The sequence below is a fragment of the Oncorhynchus mykiss genome, chromosome 19 (assembly GCF_013265735.2).
Source record: "Oncorhynchus mykiss isolate Arlee chromosome 19, USDA_OmykA_1.1, whole genome shotgun sequence".
NCBI lineage: Eukaryota > Metazoa > Chordata > Actinopteri > Salmoniformes > Salmonidae > Oncorhynchus > Oncorhynchus mykiss.
The window spans coordinates 52223636-52247815 of NC_048583.1; positions in this window are offsets into that span (position 1 = coordinate 52223636).

A 24180-nucleotide genomic window follows, 5' to 3' on the forward strand; every position below is an offset into this window, starting at 1 on the left:
GAGAGGGGAGGAGAGATGGAGGGGAGGATAGGTGGAGGAGAGGGGAAGAGAGGTAGAGGGTTGGGGAAGTGGAGGAGAGGAGTAGAGGTGAGGGGAAGGGATGAGAGGAAAGGAGGATTATAAGAGAGGGGAGGAGAGATGGAGGGGAGGATAGGTGGAGGAGAGGGGAAGAGAGGTAGAGGGGTGGGGAAGTGGAGGAGAGGAGTAGAGGTGAGGGGAAGGGATGAGAGGAAAGGAGGATTATAAGAGAGGGGAGGAGAGATGGAGGGGAGGATAGGTGGAGGAGAGGGGAAGAGAGGTAGAGGGGTGGGGAAGTGGAGGAGAGGAGTAGAGGTGAGGGGAAGGGATGAGAGGAAAGGAGGATTATAAGAGAGGGGAGGAGAGATGGAGGAAAGGAGAGGGGAAGAGAGGTAGAGGGGTGGGGAGGTGGAGGAGAGGAGGAGATGTGAGGGGAAGGGATGAGAGGAGAGGAGGATTATAAGAGAGGGGAGGAGAGGTAGAGGGGAGGATAGGTGGAGGAGAGGGGAAGAGAGGTAGAGGTGGGGAGGTGGAGGAGAGGGGAAGAGAGGTAGAGGTGGGGAGGTAGAGGAGAGGGGAAGGGATGAGAGGCAGATTATAAGTGAGGAAAGGAGAGGAGGTGGATTAGAGGAGAGGAGAGGACAAGAGGGGAGGGGATAAGACAAGAGTAGAAAAGGAGAGGAGGAGATGAGATGGGAGGGAGTGGAGGGGGAGATGAGGAACGAGGAGGTGAGGAGAGCGAGCAGGAGAGAGGGCAAGGATGGGGAGAGGTTAGAGTGGATGCTGAGGGAGAGGTAGAGAGGTGTGTGTGTGTGTGTGTGTGTATCTGTGTCTGTACGTGTAACCAACGGTGGTCACGCCAATCATATAATTTAATCACAGAGGCCTTGCCGACAAAACACTGCAGTAGTGTTTCCTCCGTCACACATACGCACGCACGCACACACGCAAGCACGCACGCACGCAGCACTCTTTATTTGAAGCCGAAACGTTTGCACTCTCTCACTCAGTATCAACTGGAGGTCTGCTGCCCGACTCGAGCTCGATGGGCCCCGATATTATACATGGGGTTAGGCCCGGGTAGGGCCAGTTATTTCATCAATAACTAGGGTACGGGCAGGGCTCGGGTATCACTAAATTGATCACTAACATGTTGAAGCTGAGCCATTTACGAGTGCCCTGCTGCGCAGTACAATCATATCTGATGAAGATGATAACATGGTGTCAGAGGGGGTGAGAGACAGATAGAGAGGAGCAGCTAATGGGTTTACTAACAGAGGAAGTTATTTCTGATTTCTGGGTTTCGGGCAGGGCTTTAAATTTGGCAATCGGACCTGGACGTCGTGGGCATTGGTAAGACTAGGACTTAAAATTCATGCCTGTGCACGGCTCTAGTATCAACATATGTAGCCCACTTAAAAACCTAACTCCAAGTCTGAAATCACACATGTACACACACAGAGAGAGAGAGAGATAAATGGAGACAAGAATAACCCTATAAACTGGACAGTGTTGTGGTTTTCTGCGATGCCAAACTAGGCAAAGATACAGTAACAGCCATAATGAGAAATAAAGCTTTTTCTCAGAGTTAACATTTCAGATATTTTCTGACTAATCTCTCTGGTCCTGGTCCGCCCTTTATCCCTGCTTTCAGCCTGTCAATTAGAGAGGGAAACTGGTATTAATGCAACACCACGCCTGGCCTGCTCTCTCTAAACACATGCACCTGCGCACACACACACACAAACACACACCACTCTCAATACAGAACAGAAAACACAAAGGACTCTCCTTTAAAATACCTCATCCTTTCTGTCATCCCCCATTCTCTCCTTCATCCCTATCCCCTCTTCCACCTCATTTCACAAAATGGGTCTTCAGTCTCCTCTGTAATTTACTACTCCTCCTCTCCTCTCCTGTCTCCGTCCATTCCATCACTGCTCAGCTGCTTTCTTTTCCATTTGTGGCGAGGGTCAGAGTGTGTGTGGTGTGTCAGCTGTAGGGTCAGGTGACCAGATGGAATGTGGCCTGCCCAGCTGTGAGTGTGCTCAGTCAGGGGTACAGTAGAGGGGCAGTGATACATCAGGTGTGTGTGTGTGTGTGTGTGTGTGTGTGTGTGTGTGTGTGTGTGTGTGTGTGTGTGTGTGTGTGTGTGTGTGTGTGTGTGTGTGTGTGTGTGTGTGTGTGTGTGTGTGTGTATGTATGTGTGTGTGTGTGTGTGTGTGTGTGTTTGTGTGTGTGTGTGTGTGTCAGGCTCACGTGCTGAACATCAGTGCCTTGTTGGTGCGCCACAGAGAGAGTGCACTGCATAGTGCACTGCATGATGGGAAGGCGGGATGACAGCGGGAGGCTGATAGGAGGTTTAAAGGTCACGACACTCACTCAAACACTGTAACCCTTACCATTCTGAGTTAATCCCAACCTTAACCATTCTGAGTTAATGCCAACGTTAACCATTCTGAGTTAACACCAACCTTAACCATTCTGAGTTAATGCCTGAACTTAACCCTAACCTTAGAGTTAGTGTTTAAACAACAACTCAGCATTCTTTGTCCTCCAAACACGACGAGTTGAGTTTTTACCAAAAAGTTATATTTTGGTTTCATCTGACCATATGACATTCTCCCAATCTTTTTCTGGATCATCCAAATGCTCTCTAGCAAACTTCAGACGGGCCTGGACATGTACTGGCTTAAGCAGGGGGACACATCTGGCACTGCAGGATTTGAGTCCCTGGCGGCGTAGTGTGTTACTGATGGTAGGCTTTGTTACTTTGGTCCCAGCTCTCTGCAGGTCATTCACCAGGTCCCCCCGTGTGGTTCTGGGATTTTTGCTCACCGTTCTTGTGATCATTTTGACCCCACGGGGTGAGATCTTGCGTGAAGCCCCAGATCGAGGGAGATTATCAGTGGTCTTGTATGTCTTCCATTTCCTAATAATTGCTCCCACAGTTTATTTCTTCAAACCAAGCTGCTTACCTATTGCAGATTCAGTCTTCCCAGCCTGGTGCAGGTCTACAATTTAGTTTCTGGTGTCCTTTGACAGCTCTTTGGTCTTGGTCATAGTGGAGTTTGGAGTGTGACTGTTTGAGGTTGTGGACAGGTGTCTTTTATACTGATAACAAGTTCAAACAGGTGCCATTAATACAGGTAACGAGTGGAGGACAGAGGAGCCTCTTAAAGAAGAAGTTACAGGTCTGTGAGAGCCAGAAATCTTGCTTGTTTGCAGGTGACCAAATACATTTTGTCTGTCATAGTGGAAGTGTACCTATGATGAAAATTACAGGCCTCTCTCATCTTTTTAAGTGGGAGAACTTGCACAATTGGTGGCTGACTAAATACTTCTTTGCCCCACTGTACATGTTACAGAGATTGGATAAACAGCCTGAGAACTAATCAAAAGAAAATCTGCCAACTGCACCAAATCACAAGATGGCTTTCTGCCTGACAAATGATTGGCTATTACACACACAGGCTCTCACGCAAGCACACACGGTATAGCCCTATCAGCTGATGAGTCATTAATGTTCCTCAGCCTGTTGCTAATGTACACTCTGTGTGTGTGTGCGCGTGTGTTTGCGCCCGTGTGTGCGTGTGTGTGTGTGTGGCTAATGCAGTGTGTGTAGTGAGTTATGATTTGGCATACTCAAATTGATTACACATCAGAAATAGCTCAATCATGTAATTTGGTCCACCAACAGTCTTAAAATCATCTGGTCTGGGAAATAAGAATATGTGATGAAATATACTGCATGGACTATATGTGTAAGATGGAGCTACCAAAAGTCCAAAATCAGATCTGAATTGACACCCTTTGTGTAGTGGACTACTTGACACTATGTGTAGGGGACTACTTGACACTGTATGTGTAGTGGACTACTTGACACTGTATGTGTAGTGGACTACTTGACACTGTATGTGTAGTGGACTACTTGACACCCTTTGTGTAGTGGACTACTTGACACCCTTTCTGTAGTGGACTACTTGACACTGTTTGTGTAGTGGACTACTTGACACCCTTTGTGTAGTGGACTACTTGACACCCTTTGTGTAGTGGACTACTTGACACCCTTTGTGTAGTGGACTACTTGACACCCTTTCTGTAGTGGAGTACTTGACACCCTTTCTGTAGTGGACTACTTGACACCCTTTGTGTAGTGGACTACTTGACACCCTTTCTGTAGTGGACTACTTGACACCCTTTGTGTAGTGGACTACTTGACACCCTTTCTGTAGTGGACTACTTGCCACCCTTTGTGTAGTGGACTACTTTTGGCCAGAGCCACATAGAACTCTGTCCAAAGATAGTGCACTACCTAGGGAATAGTGTGCTGTATTTGTGAGCAGCTCGCCTTCCCTTTCCTCTCTCAGTATTCAGTGGGTTCAGAGTGAGTTCAGTGCTCCATCAGAGATGGATCTGTGTGTATCTGAGTTCTCTGTGTGCCTCCAGGCAGAATACTCCTCCCTAGGCCAGACACGGAGGTGTTTCTGTGTCAACTATTACAACTCTCTTCAAAGCATACAAACCAGAGCCTTCAAGAGAATGTAGATATCTGTTCAATAGCAGGGAATAGTTTGGCTCATTTCACATTTCACGCATACACTATGATGGCTTTTAAACTGAATTGCAGTGGACTTGAATACTAAAAACACTTAACAAATGCTTTAACAGTCTATCATCAATACGTTTTAAAACCACTATTAGACTTTCAACTAATATTCCACAGTCTGGTTACAGGCTCTGGTTACAGACTCAGGTTACAGACTCTGGTTACAGACTCTGGTTACAGGCTCTGGTTACAGGCTCAGGTTACAGGCTCTGGTTACAGACTCTGGTTACAGGCTCTGGTTACAGACTCTGGTTATAGGCTCTGGTTACAGGCTCTGGTTACAGGCTCTGGTTACAGACTCTGGTTACAGACTCTGGTTACAGACTCTGGTTATAGGCTCTGGTTACAGACTCTGGTTACAGACTCTGGTTACAGACTCTGGTTACAGACTCGGTTACAGACTCTGGTTACAGACTCTGGTTACAGACTCTGGTTACAGACTCTGGTTACAGGCTCTGGTTATAGGCTCTGGTTACAGGCTCTGGTTACAGGCTCTGGTTACAGGCTCTGGTTACAGGCTCTGGTTACAGGCTCTGGTTACAGGCTCTGGTTACAGACTCTGGTTACAGACTCTGGTTACAGACTCTGGTTACAGACTCTGGTTACAGGCTCAGGTTATAGGCTCAGGTTACAGGCTCTGGTTACAGACTCTGGTTACAGGCTCTGGTTACAGACTCTGGTTACAGGCTCTGGTTACAGACTCAGGTTACAGGCTCTGGTTACAGGCTCTGGTTACAGGCTCTGGTTACAGACTCTGGTTACAGACTCTGGTTACAGGCTCTGGTTACAGGCTCAGGTTACAGGCTCTGGTTACAGGCTCTGGTTACAGACTCTGGTTACAGACTCTGGTTACAGGCTCAGGTTACAGGCTCAGGTTACAGGCTCTGGTTACAGGCTCAGGTTACAGGCTCTGGTTACAGACTCTGGTTACAGGCTCTGGTTACAGGCTCTGGTTACAGGCTCTGGTTACAGGCTCTGGTTACAGACTCTGGTTACAGGCTCAGGTTACAGGCTCATGTTATAGACTCTGGTTACAGACTCTGGTTACAGGCTCTGGTTACAGGTTCAGGTTACAGGCTCAGGTTACAGGCTCTGGTTATAGACTCTGGTTACAGACTCTGGTTACAGGCTCAGGTTACAGGCTCAGGTTACAGGCTCAGGTTACAGGCTCTGGTTACAGGCTCTGGTTACAGGCTCAGGTTACAGGCTCAGGTTACAGGCTCTGGTTATAGACTCTGGTTACAGGGAGTGGCTGGTGCATTATGTACAGACCCCACTAATGTGTCAGAGGGGGTGAGGTGAGGGAAAGAGGGATGGGATAGGATAGATTGAGGGAAAAGGAGTGAAGCGGAGAGGAGATGGGATGGTAAGATAGGGAAGAAGAGTTTGGGACAGAATGGAGCACTCTCCCCTGAGCCCCAAGGTAATAACCATCTGTTACACTGCTGTGTGTGTGTGTGTGTGTGTGTGTGTGTGTGTGTGTGTGTGTGTGTGTGTGTGTGTGTGTGTGTGTGTGTGTGTGTGTGTGTGTGTGTGTGTGTGTCAGATGGGAGGTCAGGTGTCAGATCCCACAAGCTCTCTGAGAAATGAGCTCCTCATTGGCCATCACCCTGAGACACACAGAGACAAATCTCAGGCATGTATTATTGCGTTGTGCAAACAGAGAAGCTTATGGACCCTCTTCAGCTTGCTTATGGGGTATAGAGGATGCCACCGACTCTCCTGGACAAAGTGTACCGCCATCTTAACAAAGACAACTCATATATCAGGTTCGTATTCAGTGCCTTTAACACAGTGCCTTTAACACACCTTCAGTGCCTTTAACACAGTGCCTTTAACACACCTTCAGTGCCTTTAACACAGTGCCTTTAACACACCTTCAGTGCCTTTAACACAGTGCCTTTAACACACCTTCAGTGCCTTTAACACAGTGCCTTTAACACACCTTCAGTGCCTTTAACACAGTGCCTTTAACACAGTGCCTTTAACACACCTTCAGTGCCTTTAACACAGTGCCTTTAACACAGTGCCTTTAACACAGTGCCTTTAACACACCTTCAGTGCCTTTAACACAGTGCCTTTAACACAGTGCCTTTAACACAGTGCCTTTAACACACCTTCAGTGCCTTTAACACAGTGCCTTTAACACACCTTCAGTGCCTTTAACACAGTGTCTTTAACACACCTTCAGTGCCTTTAACACAGTGCCTTTAACACAGTGCCTTTAACACAGTGCCTTTAACACACCTTCAGTGCCTTTAACACAGTGCCTTTAACACACCTTCAGTGCCTTTAACACAGTGTCTTTAACACACCTTCAGTGCCTTTAACACAGTGCCTTTAACACACCTTCAACACAGTGCCTTTAACACACCTTCAGTGCCTTTAACACAGTGCCTTTAACACAGTGCCTTTAACACAGTGCCTTTAACACACCTTCAGTGCCTTTAACACAGTGCCTTTAACACACCTTCAGTGCCTTTAACACAGTGTCTTTAACACACCTTCAGTGTCTTTAACACAGTGCCTTTAACACACCTTCAACACAGTGCCTTTAACACACCTTCAGTGCCTTTAACACAGTGCCTTTAACACACCTTCAACACAGTGCCTTTAACACACCTTCAGTGCCTTTAACACAGTGCCTTTAACACACCTTCAGTGCCTTTAACACAGTGCCTTTAACACAGTGCCTTTAACACAGTGCCTTTAACACACCTTCAGTGCCTTTTTATTTTTATTTTTTTTTATTTTACCTTTATTTAACCAGGCAAGTCAGTTAAGAACAAATTCTTATTTTCAATGACGGCCTGGGAACAGTGGGTTAACTGCCTGTTCAGGGGCAGAACGACAGATTTGTACCTTGTCAGCTCGGGGGTTTGAACTCACAACCTTCCGGTTACTAGTCCAACGCTCTAACCACTAGGCTACCCTGCCGCCCCACAGTGCCTTTAACACACCTTCAGTGCCTTTAACACAGTGCCTTTAACACACCTTCAGTGCCTTTAACACAGTGTCTTTAACACACCTTCAGTGCCTTTAACACAGTGCCTTTAACACACCTTCAACACAGTGCCTTTAACACACCTTCAGTGCCTTTAACACAGTGCCTTTAACACACCTTCAGTGCCTTTAACACAGTGCCTTTAACACACCTTCAACACAGTGCCTTTAACACACCTTCAGTGCCTTTAACACAGTGCCTTTAACACACATTCAGTGCCTTTAACACAGTGCCTTTAACACACCTTCAGTGCCGTTAACACAGTGCCTTTAACACACCTTCAGTGCCTTTAACACACCTGCTACGAATACGTCTTTGTGACTTAAATGTCAACACAGGCCTGGTGCTGTGGATCCGAGAGTTCCTGAGGGAATAAACCCAGAGGGTCAGTGTTAAAGACCCCCTGTCTGATCACCTTGTCCTGAACACAGGAGTCCTACAAGGTTGAGTCATGTCATCTCTCCTGTTCTCCGTATGCACTAATGAAATGGCGTGCAACTTTGTCAGGATCAAGAACAAAGTCCTGCTGGGCATTAAGAAGATAGAGACACGGGTTCATATCAAACATCTAATAATTTCTTTGCAGCAGTATGTAGAGATGGCCAAAATCTCCAAAACACATGCATTCAGTTTCCACTTTAAGAGGTCCATCTTTTACAATCAGGAGAAATGTCTCAAAAATGTTTTTTTTTTTACAAATAATGTGTTATTAGATTCCTTCATTTTTACATTAGTAGAGGAACAGTATACCTTGTCGCAAACATCCGCCAATAACTCATCACTGATAGTGAGACAAACGTCCTTTTCCCAGATTATTTTCAAAGGAGTACAGGAGGAGCTCCAGTCTATAGATGTATGAGGTTTAGCCTTTGATGGATTGTGCTGTAAACCTCACCTTGGAAGTGAAAGAGGAAAATGTCTAATTTGAAGATATTTTTTGGCACATTGAATTCTGTGCAGAGCTCTTGAAAGGACGTCAGTGTAGTTGTGGTCTGATGAAACAGGTCTGAAAAGGCCCTGATCACTAGAGGATGCCAAAGATTAAAGTAATGTGTGATCTCATCATCTGCTGTTCGGATCTCCATGATTGTACACTCTGACTGCTCTTTTTTAAATTGGTAAGCAAGAAATCTGCTAGGTCTATTGCTATACTCATGGTATGGTATGCAATCTGCTAGGTCTATTGCTATACTCATGGTATGGTATGCAATCTGCTAGGTCTATTGCTATACTCATGGTATGGTATGCAATCTGCTAGGTCTATTGCTATACTCATGGTATGGTATGCAATCTGCTAGGTCTATTGCTATACTCATGGTATGGTATGCAATCTGCTAGGTCTATTGCTATACTCATGGTATGCAATCTTCTAGGTCTATTGCTATACTCATGGTATGGTATGCAATCTGCTAGGTCTATTGCTATACTCATGGTATGCAATCTGCTAGGTCTATTGCTATACTCATGGTATGGTATGCAATCTGCTAGGTCTATTGCTATACTCATGGTATGCAATCTGCTAGGTCTATTGCTATACTCATGGTATGGTATGCAATCTGCTAGGTCTATTGCTATACTCATGGTATGGTATGCAATCTGCTAGGTCTATTGCTATACTCATGGTATGGTATGCAATCTGCTAGGTCTATTGCTATACCCATGGTATGGTATGCAATCTGCTAGGTCTATTGCTATACTCATGGTATGGTATGCAGTCTGCTAGGTCTATTGCTATACTCATGGTATGCAGTCTGCTAGGTCTATTGCTATACTCATGGTATGGTATGCAATCTGCTAGGTCTATTGCTATACTCAAGGTATGGTATGCAATCTGCTAGTGTCATAAGCGTCGTCTTGAAAATGACCGGACCAAGGTGCAGCGTAGTGAGCGTACATTTTTTAAATGTCGCCAATAAAACAATAAACAACAGAAACTAACGCGAAGCTCCGTCAGGCTATACAGTGGGGCAAAAAAGTATTTAGTCAGCCACCAATTGTGCAAGTTCTCCCACTTAAAAAGATGAGAGAGGCCTGTAATTTTCATCATAGGTACACTTCAACAAAAAAATCCAGAAAATCACATTGTAGGATTTTTTATGAATTTATTTGCAAATTATGGTGGAAAATAAGTATTTGGTCAATAACAAAAGTTTATCTCAATACTTTGTTATATACCCTTTGTTGGCAATGACAGAGGTCTTCACAAGGTTTTCACACACTGTTTCTGGTATTTTGGCCCATTCCTCCATGCAGATCTCCTCTAGAGCAGTGATGTTTTGGGGCTGTTGCTGAGCAACACAGACTTTCAACTCCCTCCAAATATTTTTTATGGGGTTGAGATCTGGAGACTGGCTAGGCCACTCCAGGACCTTGAAATGCATCTTACAAAGCCACTCCTTCGTTGCCCGGGCGGTGTATTTGGGATCATTGTCATGCTGAAAGACCCAGCCACGTTTCATCTTCAATGCCCTTGCTGATGGAAGGAGGTTTTCACTCAAAATCTCACGATACATGGCCTCATTCATTCTTTCCTTTACACGGATCAGTCATCCTGGTCCCTTTGCAGAAAAACAGCCCCAAAACATGATGTTTCCACCCCCATGCTTCACAGTAGGTATGGTGTTCTTTGGATACAACTCAGCATTCTTTGTCCTCCAAACACGACGAGTTGAGTTTTTACCAAAAAGTTATATTTTGGTTTCATCTGACCATATGACATTCTCCCAATCTTTTTCTGGATCATCCAAATGCTCTCTAGCAAACTTCAGACGGGCCTGGACATGTACTGGCTTAAACAGGGGGACACGTCTGGCACTGCAGGATTTGAGTCCCTGGCGGCGTAGTGTGTTACTGATGGTAGGCTTTGTTACTTTGGTCCCAGCTCTCTGCAGGTCATTCACTAGGTCCCCCCGTGTGGTTCTGGGATTTTTGCTCACCGTTCTTGTGATCATTTTGATCCCACGGGGTGAGATCTTGCGTGGAGTCCCAGATCGAGGGAGATTATTAGTGGTCTTGTATGTCTTCCATTTCCTAATAATTGCTCCCACAGTTTATTTCTTCAAACCAAGCTGCTTACCTATTGCAGATTCAGTCTTCCCAGTCTGGTGCAGGTCTACAATTTTCTTTCTGGTGTCCTTTGACAGCTCTTTGGTCTTGGCCATAGTGGAGTGTGACTGTTTGAGGTTTTGGCTTCGGGCCATGGATCATCACTGGAGGCCTTCTACGTGGAGCCAGAACAGGTCTCACCGGACTGAGGAGACGTACTGGAAGCCTGGTGCGTGGAGCTGCCACAGGGCTTACCAGGTTGGGGAGACATACTGGAGGCCTGGTACGTGGAATCGGAACAGGTCTCACCGGACTGGGGAGATGCACTGGAAGCCTGGTGCCAAGAGGCGTGGCAGCAAGGAGCACCCTCCCCCTGGGCCGTGGAGGTGCACTGGAGGTCTCAAGCGTAGAGCTTGCACGACCCGTCCTGGCTGGATGGTTACTTTCACCCGGCAAATGCGGGGCGCTAGCACAGGACAGGGTTGTGCAAACGCACCGGAGACACAGAGCCGGCTCAGGATATCCTGGGCCGAAGAGACGCACTGGAAGCCAGGCGCGCTGAGCCGGCACCATCCGTCCTGGCTGGATGCCCACTCTAGCCCATCCAATGTGGGGAGTAGAATATAGCGCACCGGGCTGTGAATGCACACTGGAGACATTGTGCGCTTCACCGCATAACACGGTGCCTGACCAGTACCACGCTTCCTACCATGAGCAAGGGGAGTTAGCTCTGCCAACCTCCCCGTGTGCCCCCCAAAAATGTTTTTTTGGAGTGGCCTCCCGGTCTTCCTTGCCAGCCGTGACCCTGTGTAAAGCTGGGCCGCTTTACTAGCTGTCTCCGCCTTCCTCGCTGCTTCCACCTGCTTCCACGGCAGGCGATCCTTTCCAGCCAGGATCTCCTCCAATGTCCAGGATTCCTTTCCTTCCAGGATGCCTTCTCATGTCCACTCTGTCTGCTCCTTGCTGCCACGCCTCTTGGTCCGTTTGTGGTGAGTTGTTCTGTCATGAGTGTCGTCTTGAAAATGACCGGACCAAGGTGCAGCGTGGTGAGCGTACATTTTTCTTTATTTTTAAATGTCGCCAACAAAACAAACAACAAAAACGAACGTGAAGCTCCGTCAGGCTATACATGCTAGAGGTCGACCAATTAATCGGGATGGCCGATTTATTTGGGCCGGTTTCAAGTTTTCATAACAATCGGAAATCGGTATTTTTGGACACCGATTTGGCCGATTTTATTTTTCTTCTATTTTGTATTTTTTTTACAACTTTATTTAACTAGACAAGTCAGTTAAGAACACATTCTTATTTTCAATGACGGCCTAGGAACGGTGGGTTAACTGCCTTGTTCAGGGGCAGAATGACAGATTTTTACCTTGTCAGCTCTGGGATTCAATCTTGCAACCTCACAGTTAACTAGTCCAACGCTCTAACCACCCGATTACATTGCACTCCACGAGGAGACTGCCTGTTACGCGAATGCAGTAAGAAGCCAAGGTAAGTTGCTAGCTAGCATTTCAACTTATCTTACAAAAAACAATCAATCAATCATAATCACAAGTTAACTACACATGGTTGATGATATTACGAGTTTATCTAGCGTGTCCTACGTTGCATATAATCGATGCGGTGCGTATTCGCGAAAAAGGACTATCTTGCTCCAATACACCTCTTCCCCCCAGTCCATACAGCATCTTAGCAGAGTCCTGGGGAAGATCCATGATGCAGGCCTCACGCTTAACCTCTTGAAGTGTGAGTGGGCGAAACAGGAGACAAAGTACCTGGATTACCAGCTGGGTAAGGGTGAAGTTCAGCCTCAGGTGGACAGAGTGGAGTCCATCAGGAACAGCCCTCAACCTAGAACCAAGACACAGGTGAAGTCCTTCCTAGGTCTGTGGCAGGGTGGTACCGGAGATTCATTCCGCAGTTTTCAACCATGGCTGAACCTCTGACCAACCTCACTTCAAAGGTAGCCAGCAACCCTGTGAAGTGGACTGAGGAGTGTGAGGAAGCCTTCATGATACTGAAAAAACGACTGTGCTCATTCCCTGTTCTCCAGACCCCTGAATTTCAGAAGAGGTTTCTCGTGCAGGTGGACGCGTCGGCTGTGGGAATTGGAGCTGTACTGGCCCAAGAGGAGCCAGGAGAAGAGCTTCCTGTGCTGTACCTGAGTCGGAAGCTGTTGCCCAGGGAAACCAGGTATTCTACAATCGAAAAGGAGTGCCTGGCTATAAAGTGGGCCCTAAATAGCCTCTGTTACTACCTTCTTGGGAGGGAATTTGACCTGCACACGGACCACAGAGCACTGACCTGGATCCAGACAATGAAGGACCGGAATTCTCATGTGGCCAGGTGGTATCTAGAGCTCCAGCCCTTCAGGTTCTGTGTCCGTCACAAGGCAGGAAAAGAAAACGTCACAGCAGACTACCTATCAAGGCTCCCGAACCTGGTCGATTCAGGAGAGGAGGAAGGTAATGTGACGTAGAAGTCCGTCACTGGCCGCGGGCAGCATTTGGTACTTTAAGAGTGTAGGGGGCAGTATTTTGATGATTGGATGAAAAACGTACCCAAATTAAACTGCCTATTTCTCAGGCCCAGAATCTAGAATATGCATATAATTGTCAGATTTGGATAGAAACTCCTCTAAAGTTTCCAAAACTGTCAAAATATTGTCTGTGAGCATAACATAACTGATATTGCAGGTGAAAACCTGAGGAAAATCCAACCCGGAAGTTTTGTTTTTCCTGAAAGCTCTCTGTTCCATAGCCTGCCTTCGCTCCATTTAAAGGGATATCAACCAGATTCCTTTTCCTATGGCTTCCACATGGTGTGAACAATCTTTAGACATAGTTTCATAGTTTTCACATAATCTCGTCATTGTATGGCTGGGAACCAGCAGCATTTTTTATGTGCAACAGCTTGAAGCAGACATATCTCTCTCTCTCCTATTGAAGAAGCTACAGTCCCAGTTGAAATATTATCGATTATATATTGTAAAAACAACCTCAGGGTGGATTATAAAAAAACGTTTGACATGTTTCTACGAACATTATGGATACTATTTGGAATATTCGTCTACAATGTCGTGACCGCTCGAGCCTGTGTATTTTAGAACATAACGCGCCAACCAAATGGAGGTATTTTGGATATTTAAAAAAAGTATTTATGGTACAAAAGGAACATTTATTGTGTAACTAGGATTCTTGTGAGTGCAAACATCCGAAGTTCATCAAAGGTAAGTGATTTATTTGATTGCTTTTCTGACTTTCGTGACCAATCTACTTGGCTGCTAGCTGTTTGTAATATTTTGTCTACTGAGAGAGATGCAGAGCTGGAGCAGAGCTGGAGGCAGCGAAAGCTGAGCGGCGGCGATATGAGGAGGCAGCACGGCAGTGCGACAGGTACGAGAGGCAGCCCCCACACAAGGTGTGGGGCTGAGCCAGGTAGCAGACCTGAGCTGACTCCTCGTGCTTATTATAAGCAGCGCGTTACTGGTCAGGCACTGTGTTATGCGGTTAAGCGCACGGTGTCGCAAGTACGTGCCCAAAGCCCGGTGCGCTATAGGGCAGCCCCCCGAGAGTGTCATGCGAGTGTGGGCATCCAGCCAGGGAGTGCTCCCCCACAGCCCGGTCCTTCAGGTGCCTCCTCCTAACATCAAGCCTCCTGGAGGTCTCCCCAGCCTGGTGGGTCCTGTGGCAGCCCCACACACCAGGCTGTCTCTCTGTCTCCTCCCTACAGGTGTTCCTGTCTGTCCAGAGCCGCCAGAGTCTCCCGTCTGTCATGAGCCGCCAGAGTCTCCCGTCTGTCATGAGCCGTCAGAGTCTCCCGTCTGTCATGAGCCGCCAGAGTCTCCCGTCTGTCATGAGCCGCCAGAGCCGCCAGTCTGCCAGGATATTCCAGAGCCGCCAGTCTTCCAGGATCTTCCAGAGCCGCCAGTCTGCCAGGATCTTCCAGAGCCGCCAGTCTGCCAGGATCTTCCAGAGCCGCCAGTCAGCCAGGATCTGCCAGAGCCGCCAGTCAGCCAGGATCTGCCAGAGCCGCCAGTCAGCCAGGATCTGCCAGAGCCGCCAATCAGCCAGGATCTGCCAGAGTCGTCAGCCAGTCCGGAGCTGCCCTTCAGTCCTGAGCTGCCCCTCAGTCCCGAGCTGCCCCTCAGTGGGGCCATTTAGCAAGGTCGCTGTGTTTAGGAGGCGGACAATGAGGCGGAGAAAGACTGTGGTGAAGTGGGGTCCACGTCCCGCGCCAGAGCCGCCACCGCGGACAGACGCCCACCCAGACCCTCCCCTATAGGTTAAGGTTTTGCGTCCGGAGTCCGCACCTTTGGGGGGGGGGGGGGTACTGTCACGTTCTGACCTTTATTTCCGTTGTTTAGTCATTATTTAGTCAATCAGAGGCAGGTGTCATTAGTTGTCTCTGATTGAGAATCATACTTAGGTAGCCTGGGTTTCACTGTTTGTTTGTGGGTGTTTGTTTCCGGGTTTTTCACCACACTGTTTTGGGTTTTGTTCGTTCCACGTTTATTGTTTTTGTATTCAGTTGTGTTCATGTTAAGTATTTCTTATTAAAAGAACCATGGACACTTACCACGCCGCATATTGGTCCTCCGATCCTTCTCGCCTCTCCTCAATCCCTTACACACACTAGCTGAATTTGCAGAGCTAGCGGGCAAACATGAACTATTAAGCTAGCTAGTACCTATTCCATTTATGTGTCTTCATCCAAAAATGGAATCTTTGCTATCGTCAGTTTATTCCAAGATCAGCATGCAGCTGTAGTGCTTTAAAGTCCCTGTGATCAGGTTAGAGATAAACTGAACTCCCAACTGAACAGAACTACACTCTCTTCTACCATTGTCTTAAATGTCTTTAATGGTCTCGTTGCAAAAGCTAAATTGTGACTATGGGACTTTGAAGCACATGTGTGCCGATCTTGGAGTAAACTGACGATAGCAAAGATTATAGCAAACACCACAGAAACGGAATTGGTGCTCGCTAGCAAATTCAGCTATTGTTGGAAGCCAGCCAATACGAAACAAACTATATTAAAATGACAAAAGGTTGCAGCATATGTTGTGTAAATGGTGAACTCATACAGCTGTCAACTCGTCACTGCAATCCCTTTCACATTTGCTAGCTACCTTTTAGATCGAAGCCCATATAGAATGATAGAAGATAAGATGATAGAAGCCCATCTCCTACTGTAAATAACCTACACACTGTGTGTGTGTGTGTGTGTGTGTGTGTGTGTGTGTGTGTGTGTGTGTGTGTATGTGTGTGTGTGTGTGTGTGTGTGTGTGTGTGTGTGCAGCTAGCCAGCCTGCCAGGTAGAACAATGTCAGAAAAAAGTAAAAAGACAGAGTATTTTTCAGTACACCAAAACGCAAAGCAAGAACCCTAGTAGCCTAAGACTAGTTGATAAAATGTTCATTAGAAAGAAGTGAAATGCTAATGGAATGTTTCACAATGATGTCATTAGGCAGATCAGGCAACAGAGGGCACACAGACAGCAGAGCTGGGGACAGATGGGCAGGGACAGATGGGCAGGGATAGACTGGCAGAGACAGACTGGCAGGGACAGATGGGCAGGGACAGATGGGCAAGGACAGATGGGCAGGGACAGACTGGCAGAGACAGACTGGCAGGGACAGATGGGCAGGGACAGACTGGCAGGGACAGGGAGTCTCAGGTAAGTTTGTTGAGTCTTTGTTTGGCAACATTATGAAAGGTTCTGCATTTTTTAGACTTGTAAAATAGGGAAATAATTGGAAAATGCCATGGATAACCCCACTCTCAACTTAAACTGGTGACTGAACTAAGATTTGTTTAAGGCAATGGTATCGCTGTTGTGATTAATTGTGTAGTTTTGGGTACTGGTAGTTAGGAGTACGGCAAACACCTTATTTATTTTATAGGAGACTGAGGCAGTGAGTTGGTGAAAGGGGAAGAGCCAAGGATAGAGACTTCAGAGGACAGTGTCACAGCCACGGCAGGACCAGGTGTCGACCTTGCTGCCAGCAGCACCAGTATAGGGGACAGTGGCACAGCCACGTCAGGACCAGGTGTCAACCTTGTTGCCAGCAGCACCAGTATAGGGGACAGTGGCACAGCATTGTCCAGTTACCTCAGTGATGGCACAAAACCATATCAGCCACACCCACAATTTATAGAACCACAAACTCTTGCCAACAGAGTGTTGACGTTTCAAGAGAGATGGTTTGGCGATTTCCCCTGGCTACATTATAATCCATCAGTAAAAGGAGTGTTGTGTTTTCACTGTAGCCAAGGGTTTTCAAGCCAGCCATCTTTTGCCTAAACAGCGGATGCTGCCTTCATTAGTGCAGGATTTAGGAACTGGAGAAAAGCCATTGTAAAATTCACAGCACATCAAAACTGCCAAAACCACCGCCACTGTGTAACTGTAACAGCACACCAGCTAAATCCAATCAGTGTCCAGTTATCCAGCGCGTGGGGTAAACAGCAGAAATGACGAAAGCTACCTTGCACTGTATGAGAAAGCAACAACATTGATTGAATCCATTGAGACACACTCAAGACGATTTGCTGGCAAAGCAGTGGATCACTATAGGGCAGAATTTTTTTAAGTGTTCGATGGTGTGGAAGTTCAGTTTGGCGACTGTTTTGACCAGGACAGTCTAAACATTCTGCAGAAGTTGGAAAGAGTGCTTCTCATGGGAGAGTTAGAAGAGTCTCTAGATCAGTACCCTGAGCTAAACATAGATTCTCTTTCAGTGCAGTTGCCTCTCTTTCGCAAACAAATACCCCTGTAGCAGCAGTTGAGAGGCAGCAGAGGTCCTCAGGAGGCTTCCAGTGAAGGTGCAGGGGTTGGTTGACCAAGTTGAGGTGCTGATCAGAATTTTGGCTGTAATGTACATAAAGACAGGCTGGACAGTCTTGAGGGAAAATATCTGCCAGCAATTTGTTGGATCCATTGAAACCCTCAAAGATATGTTTGGTTCTTTTGTTCAGTAGTTTGTATAGCAGTGGTACTCAACCTTTCTTGAGTACTGGAACCCCTGCATATTTTGAGGAAAGGCAGGAAAGGTTTTGAGTGGTCCTCAGGGACCTCCACCCCCTCTATATTATATGTAAAGTTACTGGAATCCTTGTGCTGCTGAATACGTTCATCATTTTTATTTCATGGACCCCTTACCATTACACCAGGGACCCCTAGGGGTCCACCTACCCTGTTTGAGGACCCCTGGTGTATAGTATGAGATTTGTTATTTTGTTTAGTAGTTTTTAGTACATGATAGTACACTTACTAATTATTTATTTTATTTTATTTAAAATTGCATACTTTGTGACATACTTGTCTATAACTGTTTTTTTAACATTTATTTGACCTTAATTTAACTAGGCAAGTCAGTTAAGAACAAATTCTTATTTTCAATGACGGCCTAGGAACAGTGGGTTAACTGCCTGTTCAGGGGCAGAAGAGTTGAGACACTGACTGAACAATAACTAAGTATTTCTGAAGGATATTTTGGTTGACTTGTTTGGGTTTTTCATTTAAGTAGTTATCTTGCTTTTAGAACTGTACTTATTCTGAGCGTGTTGTTCTTGTAAAGATGTTGTAATAGACTCAAACCAGTGGCACATATTTAATGACTACATAAATGAATCAGAAAAAGTTCAATAAAAAGGTCAGTTCAGTGTGTAGACCAACTTTGTGATGGTTCTCAATGGAGATTATTTGAGATGAGATCGCACCATGTTCATTGTATTTATGAAACCTGCACCCATACAGGCAGTTAACCCACTGTTCCCAGGCCGTCATTGAAAATAAGAATTTGTTCTTAACTGACTTGCCTGGTTAAATAAAGGTAAAATAAAATAAAAAAATAAACAGTGTACAGTACCATTACCACCTACTGGCCTTGCTTGGTATTGCTGGTTGTAAATACAAATACCTGCATACATACTGGACTGATACGGAACACCGCTATAACTATTATTAGTAGCAGTATTATAATAATTTAAACATTTTAACAAGTTGGGACAACCCTTCAGTTAACTACTGTACCTATCAACTATCCAGTAGTAGTAATTATGGTTCCTCAATATACATTTAACATATTACAACGTAGGCTGTGTTACAGCACTACTTTTGGTGTCCCCCTCAGGAATTGCTCTTGAGAAAATGTAATGTAATTGTCCCCTCCAAAGTTGATATCAGATTTTTCCCCCTGGCCTCTACTGATTTGAAATATGAGAAATACACCTGTCCCATTCAAGCGCTGCAGAGTTTAGCATGTCCCACCCAAGCTCTGCAGAGTTTAGCATGTCCCACCCAAGCTCTGCAGAGTTTAGCATGTCCTACCCAAGCTCTGCAGAGTTTAGCATGTCCACCCAAGCTCTGCAGAGTTTAGCATGTCCCACCCAAGCTCTGCAGAGTTTAGCATGTCCTACCCAAGCTCTGCAGAGTTCAGCATGTCCCACCCAAGTTCTGAGGAGTTCAACATGTCTCACCCAAGCTCTGCAGAGTTTAGCATGTCCCACCCAAGCTCTACAGAGTTTAGCATGTCCCACCCAAGCTCTGCGGAGGTTAGCATGTCCCACCCAAGCTCTGCGGAGGTTAGCATGTCCCACCCAAGCTCTGCGGAGGTTAGCATGTCCCACCCAAGCTCTGCGGAGGTTAGCATGTCCCACCCAAGCTCTGCGGAGGTTAGCATGTCCCACCCAAGCTCTGCGGAGGTTAGCATGTCCCACCCAAGCTCTGCGGAGGTTAGCATGTCCCACCCAAGCTCTGCGGAGGTTAGCATGTCCCACCCAAGCTCTGCGGAGGTTAGCATGTCCCACCCAAGCTCTGCGGAGGTTAGCATGTTCGGCATCACAGAGGTGTGTCTCTTGTATTAGAGCAAGGCTTTTTCCTTTTTGAGAGCACATCTTTTTCTGTTTTATTACATGACCTGGACCATAGCAGTTCCATGTCAGTAGATTTAAGGTACTAGTCAAAGGCATCGAACAGTAATGGAACTGTAGTGTAAGTCATCTCTGGGTATAGGTGGATAATAGTTACAGCTGTGATCACATAAAAGACAAAAGAAACGGTATATATTAAATAACAATCTCTGAAAACCCCAGCCGAGTTCCCAAACAACTCGACATATCCTGTTGGATCTGTTAACCCCATGCTCAGTCACAATTCTGTGTTCCCAAAAAACGAGAACAGCGTCTCCCGAGACAACAGTAAAACAGAGAGGGAGAAATGAGGTAAATAAAATCAATAGCCCAGCCTACAAATACAAATACAAATACATCCCTCAGAGGACATAGGCCTAATCATTTGGACTAAATAAAACAGAAATGAGGGAGCAAATCCCTAAGAGGGATCTATACAATGACTTGTTTGTTATTATTAAAACTAAATATCAACAGGATAAGGCGGTCATAGGAATAAACCATAGGAATAAAATTGACACACTGATATTCTCATTAGGTTTCACAGCCAACAACCAGCCAACAACCAGGCAAAGTGACCAATAAACCGATAAATCAAATCAAATCAAATGTATTTATATAGCCCTTCGTACATCAGCTGATATCTCAAAGTGCTGTACAGAAACCCAGCCTAAAACCCCAAACAGCAAGCAATGCAGGTGTAGAAGCACGGTGGCTAGGAAAAACTCCCTAGAAAGGCCAAAACCTAGGAAGAAACCTAGAGAGTAACCAGGCTATGTGGGGTGGCCAGTCCTCTTCTGGCTGTGCCGGGTGGAGATTATAACAGAAATAATAAGGCAGAACAGTTGAAACTGGAGCAGCAGCACGGCCAGGTGGACTGGGGACAGCGAGTCATCATGTCAGGTAGTCCTGAGGCATGGTCCTAGGGCTCAGGTCCTCCGAGAGAGAGAAAGAAAGAGAGAAAGAGAGAATTATAGAGAGCACACTTAAATTCACACAGGACACCGAATAGGACAGGAGAAGTACTCCAGATATAACAAACTGACCCTAGCCACCCGACACATAAACTACTGCAGCATAAATACTGGAGGCTGAGACAGGAGGGGTCAGGAGACACTGTGGCCCCATCCGAGGACACCCCCGGACAGGGCCAAACAGGAAGGATATAACCCCACCCACTTTGCCAAAGCACAGCCCCCACACCACTGTGACTCAGCCCCTGTAATAGGGTTAGAGGCAGAAAATCCCAGTGGAAAGAGGGGAACCGGCCAGGCAGAGACAGCAAGGGCGGTTCGTTGCTCCAGAGCCTTTCCGTTCACCTTCCCACTCCTGGGCCAGACTACACTCAATCATATGACCCACTGAAGAGATGATTCTTCAGTATAGACTTAAAGGTTGAGACCGAGTTTGCGTCTCTGACATGGGTAGGCAGACCGTTCCATAAAAATGGAGCTCTATAGGAGAAAGCACTGCCTCCAGCTGTTTGCTTAGAAATTCTAGGGACAATTAGGAGGCCTGCGTCTTGTGACCGTAGCGTACGTGTAGGTATGTACGGCAGGACCAAATCAGAGAGATAGGTAGGAGCAAGCCCATGTAATGCTTTGTAGGTTAGCAGTAAAACCTTGAAATCAGCCCTTGCTTTGACAGGAAGCCAGTGTAGGGAGGCTAGCACTGGAGTAATATGATCAAATTTTGGGGTTCTAGTCAGGATTCTAGCAGCCGTATTTAGCACTAACTGAAGTTTATTTAGTGCTTTATCCGGGTAGCCGGAAAGTAGAGCATTGCAGTAGTCTAACCTAGAAGTGACAAAAGCATGGATTAATTTTTCTGCATCATTTTTGGACAGGAAAAAAGCTGTCCTTGAAATGGTCTTGATATGTTCTTCAAAAGAGAGATCAGGGTCCAGGGTAATGCCGAGGTCCTTCACAGTTTTATTTGAGACGACTGTACAACCATTTAGATTAATTGTCAGATTCAACAGAAGATCTCTTTTTTTCTTGAGACCTAGAACAAGCATCTCTGTTTTGTCCGAGTTTAAAAGTAGAAAGTTTGCAGCCATCCACTTCCTTATGTCTGAAACACATGCTTCTAGCGAGGGCAATTTTGGGGCTTCACCATGTTTCATTGAAATGTACAGCTGTGTGTCATCCGCATAGCAATGAAAGTTAACATTATGTTTTCGAATGACATCCCCAAGAGGTAAAATATATAGTGAAAACAATAGTGGTCCTAAAATGGAACCTTGAGGAACACCAAAATTTACAGTTGATCTGTCAGAGGACAAACCATTCACAGAGACAAACTGATATCTTTCCGACAGATAAGATCTAAACCAGGCCAGAACTTGTCCGTGTAGACCAATTTGGGTTTCCAATCTCTCCAAAAGAATGTGGTGATAAGTCCCCCAACCAGGGAAAATAACGGACAGCAAACACGTAAGAGCAAAACAATAATACACCACTGACATAAAGGATAAGTCCGCACAAAAGCAGGTGGGACATGGGAGTTTAAATAGCCCTTAACTTCTTGGTGACAGGGGGCAGTATTTTCACGTCCGGATGAAATGCATGCCCAAATTCAACTGCCTGCTACTCATCCCCAGAAGATACGATATGCATATTATTAGTCGATTAGTCGACTTTTCAATGCGATTTCATTGGGAATCCAGATTTCCAAATGACCTTCTTGAAGTTCCTATCACTTCCACTGGATGTCAACAGTGTTTAGAATTTGATTGAAGTTATTCCTTTGTGTAATGAAGAAGTACGGCCATCTTGAACGAAGATCACTTGAAGTGTACTGTTTGATAGAGGTGCGTGACCAGAAAGCATGTTTCAGTTTGTTTTCTTCCTGTATTGAACACAGATCATCCCATCTTCAATTTTATCGATTATTTATGTTAAAAATTACCTAAAGTTGTATTACAAACATAGTTTGAAATGTTTTGGCAAAGTTTACAGGTAACTTTTGAGATATTTTGTATTCACGTTGCTCAAGTTGGAACCAGTGTTTTTCTGGATCAAACACGCCAAATAAATGGACATTGTGGATATAAATCGACGGAATTAATTGAGCAAAAGGACCATTTGTGATATTTATGGGGCATATTGGAGTGCCAACAAAAGAAGCTTGTCAAAGATAAGGCATGAATTATATTTTTATTTCTGCGTTTTGTGTCGTTTGTGTCGTTTTGTGTCGCGCCTGCAGGGTTGAAATATGCTTTCTCTCTTTTGTTCACGGAGGTGCTATCCTCAGATAATAGCATCGTTTGCTTTCACCGAAAAGCCTTTTTGAAATCTGACATGTTGGCTGGATTCACAACAAGTGTAGCTTTAATTTTCTATCTTGCATGTGTGATTTAATGAAAGTTTGATTTTTATAGTAATTTATTTGAATTTGGCGCTCTGCATTTTCCCTGGCTTTTGGCCAGGTGGGACGCTAGCTTCACACATATCCCAGAGAGGTTAATTAACAACAAATAAGATACAGCTGAAAACGTTCAAGACAAAACCAACAGAAAAGAAAAAGGAATCGGTGGCAGCTAGTAGACCGGTGACGACGACCGCCGAGCGCCGCCCGAACAGGGAGAGGAGCTACCTTCGGTGGAAGTCGTGACAGTACCCCCCCCCCCCCCCCCCCCCCCATGACGCCGGCCTCGAGGACGACCCGGAGGGCGAGGCACAGGGCGATCCGGATGGAGGCAGTGGAAATCACTAAACAGTGATGGATCCAAGATGTCCTCCATCGGTACCCAGCACCTCTCCTCTGGACCGTACCCCTCCCAATCCACGAGGTACTGCAGGCCCCTCCCAATCCACGAGGTACTGCAGGCCCCTCACCCGGCGTCTAGACTCCAGGATGGAACGTACCATGTACGCCGGGGGCCCCTCGATGTCCAGAGGGGTCGGAGGGACCTCTCTCCACCTGCCCATTGCTCTCGTGGTGAAAAACTAAGGTCAGGCTGATCGAGACCCCCAGACGCTACATGAACGCCCTCCAAACCCGGGACGTGAACTGGGGACCCCGATCAGAAACTATGTCCTCAGGCACCCGGTAGTGCCGGAAGACGTGGGTAAACAGGGCCTCCGCAGTCTGCAGGACCGTAGGGAGACCGGGCAACAGGAGGAGACGGCAGGACGTCGAAAACCGATGCACAACAACCAGGATCGTGGTGTTTCCCTGAGACGGGGGAAGGTTTGTGAGGAAGTCCACCGACAGATGTGACCAAGGCCGTTGTGGAACGGGGAGGGGCTGTAACTTCCTTCTAGGCAGGTGTCTAGGAGCCTTACTCTGAGCGCACACCGAACAGGAGGATACATAAAACATCACATCCTTCGCTAAAGTGGGCCCCCAGTACTTCCCCCTAAGACCCCGCACCGTCCTCTCAATTCCCGGATGACCCGAGGAGTGTAGCGTGTGGGCCCACCGGATCAATTTGTCACGAACACCAAGCGGTACGTACTTCCGGCCCGCTGGACACTGTGGTGGCGCGGGTTCTAACCGTGATGTCTGCTCGGTGTCCTTGTCCACCTCCCATACCACCGGTGCCACCAGACATGAGGCCGGATGTATGGGAGTAGGAT